The following is a 2784-nucleotide window of genomic DNA, read 5'->3' as shown; positions in this document are numbered from 1 at the left end:
ATTGTTATAGCTACTATACCACAGGTGGCTACCTAAGAACTATACTTTAACAAGGATTGTTATAGCTACTATACCACAGCTGGCTACCTAAGAACCTGACGTTGGGTGGGACCGGAGGCCTGGGGATGCAAGGTGTGTGTTCCAACTGCTTTATCAAATCCCGAATCTGTTTGATGATCTTGAACTTCTCCGCCGGATCGTTGGAACAGTGGTGCAGTGCACTCTTGGGCTGGGCGAAGTGCCTCATAGCCGCTAGCAGATAATTTTGATAGTAAGGTCCGAAACAAAGAAATTTAATTAACAAACAATTTTGACTTAGTTCTAATTAGGCATTTCCGCATCGAATGGGCCAAAGCCCATATGATACTATTGCTATTGATACAATCCTATTTCAAGTTCTATGCTTACTAGATCATAATTAGAAATAACTAAATCACTTGTTCGTTCGCTTCTTATCGAACTTAATTAACACATTAATCGTCAATGATGCAATCGAACTTCCCCTCCCCCTCTTTGGGATTAAATATTATGCTTCAATAAAAATATAAATATACTTTTTTACACTCACTTACTTATACCTGGAATATATAGTAAGGGAAAGAAATACGATCGTGCAAAGTTTCTGATTCTAGTTTTCGATACAAATACACGTTTTGAGGTCCACTGTGTCCAAATAAACTAATTTAGCAAAATGGTCTGTGTGTGAACAGCCTGGCTCAAAATAGAAATGTCGTAGAAAACTTATATTCCATATTTAAGAACCAGGGTGTATTGTCTCGGAATATGATAACATTTTTTAACATAAAATTAACCGACCAGAAGTGCCGCTTTGTAGAATACATTTTTTAAATTTTCTAAAAAACAGCTTTAACGTTTAACTCGCTTTGTCAATGTAGAATTTAATACTCTTTAATATCATCCTCATTGAAGTACTTTGATGGAGCTTTAATGATGAATTTAAAAAAATGTTCTTTAACTTTAATGATGAATTTAAAAAAATCTTATTTAACTTTAATGATGAATTTAAAAAAATCGTCTCTAACTTTAATGATGAATTAAAAAAATCTTCTCTAACTTTAATGATGAATTTTAAAAAATCTTCTCTAACTTTAATGATGAATTTAAAAAAATATTCTCTAACTTTAATGATGAATTTTAAAAAATCTTCTCTAACTTTAATGATGAATTAAAAACAATCTTCTCTAACTTTAATGATGAATTTAAAAAAATCTTCTCTAACTTTAATGATGAATTTTATTTATTTGAAAAATCGACAGTTCTAATAGTTAGCAATAATATACAATGTATGAACAGTATTCATAGTTAACAATAATATGCAATGTATGAACAGTATTCATAGTTAGCAATAATATGCAATGTATAAACAGTATTCATAGTTAGCAATAATATACAATCTATAAACTGTATTCATAGTTAGCAGTAATATACAATGTATAAACTAACATTATTCATAGTTAGCAATAATATACAATGTATAAACAGTATTCATAGTTAGCAATAATATACAATATATAAACCGTTCTCATTGTTTTTTCTCTTCCAATTTTTTGTTCTATCGCATTAAGGGTTCCTTATATTTTGTTTGTTGTATTCTTTGATAGAAATTAAATTTATATTGGTTATTATCACCTCGAGAAACTAAAATATAAATGCTTACAGTAACACAATTTTTTTTTTTTTTTTAAGTCCTAATAATAAATAAACTTGGTTACATCTCGCCGCCTCAGTTCAACAGTGTAATATCTCAAAAAATGGTTATTATATTGAAATAGGCATGTAATCTTAGCAATAATTGTAAGAGTACAGTTCAAAACTGTAATATCTCGAAATATTTTTTTTACTAAGATTTTATGACATGGATTTTACTATTATATATATAAATTATTTCAAATTATGAAGAAAATGGTCGGGAGTGTGGTAAAAAATTATTATTTTAAATTGTTGAGGTGATAAAAAATTTCCAAAATAGAATATAACCTAAAACTGAGCTCAAAAGTTCGTTGACTAACATAGACAATTTATTTTTTTTAATAAAATTTGGTTTTATTGTTCAATATGGTTGGCCTTCGAGGTAATACAACGATTATAGCGGTCATACAATTTGTCGATACCATTTTTATAGTATGATTTGTCTTTAGCTTCAATATAGGCCTCAGTTTCGGTGATACCTCTTCTTTTTTTTCCCGGCTAAGAAGCACCGCGGCCACAGAGGGCCTATTGTACGCCGCCCCTCCTCTGCTCAAAACAGGCCAATTGTCTTTGCAAATCTGGACACTGTATAAGGATCCACTGTTTCGCAAAGTTTGGAATCCAAGATACGATCCTCACCAAAGATGAGGGATCGTGTTCTTGCTACTGCATCACATCTGCAAATGATGTAGTTAGCAGTCTCATCCTCCTTCCTCCAGAAACTGCAGATAGGGGACTCTAGCATTGTGATATCTCTTCATCGGCGCTAAATTTCTTTTCAGTGAGTATTCTCTTGAGGTCTAGGAACAGGAAAAAATCGCTGGAGGCCAGATCTGGAGAATGCGGTGGATGCGGAAGCAATTCAAAGCCCAATTCATGAAATTTTGCCATCACTTTCTTTGATTTCTTTTGACATGGTGCATTGTCTTGATGAATGCGTAGATGGTCTCTTCTTCTTCGAATGGGGCCGTCTTTCGAACGCTACGTAAAAGTCGCTCTTGATGGCTTTTCCCTTTTCATGATAGTTGATGAATATGATACCATGCGCATCCCAGAATACTGATCCCATAACTT

The 2784-nt window shown here is 32.3% G+C and overlaps 1 protein-coding gene and 1 long non-coding RNA gene across 9 annotated transcripts in view; one reads left to right on the top strand and one right to left on the bottom strand.

Moving 5' to 3' along the window:
• The window catches only part of LOC106677534 (uncharacterized), a 6292-nt gene extending 5889 nt beyond the window's left edge, over positions 1–403 (bottom strand). The window contains exon 1 of the long non-coding RNA XR_010844462.1: positions 88–403. This is a non-coding gene — a long non-coding RNA (uncharacterized lncRNA). The remainder of the gene's footprint in view (positions 1–87) is intronic.
• The window catches only part of tmod (tropomodulin), a 271736-nt gene that overhangs the window by 126265 nt on the left and 142687 nt on the right, over positions 1–2784 (top strand). The window lies entirely within an intron of this gene.

This window comes from Halyomorpha halys, unplaced genomic scaffold, assembly GCF_000696795.3.
Source record: "Halyomorpha halys isolate HHAL.00 unplaced genomic scaffold, Hhal_1.1 Scaffold102.1, whole genome shotgun sequence".
Classification (NCBI taxonomy): domain Eukaryota; kingdom Metazoa; phylum Arthropoda; class Insecta; order Hemiptera; family Pentatomidae; genus Halyomorpha; species Halyomorpha halys.
This window is presented reverse-complemented; position numbering and strand designations above follow the sequence as displayed.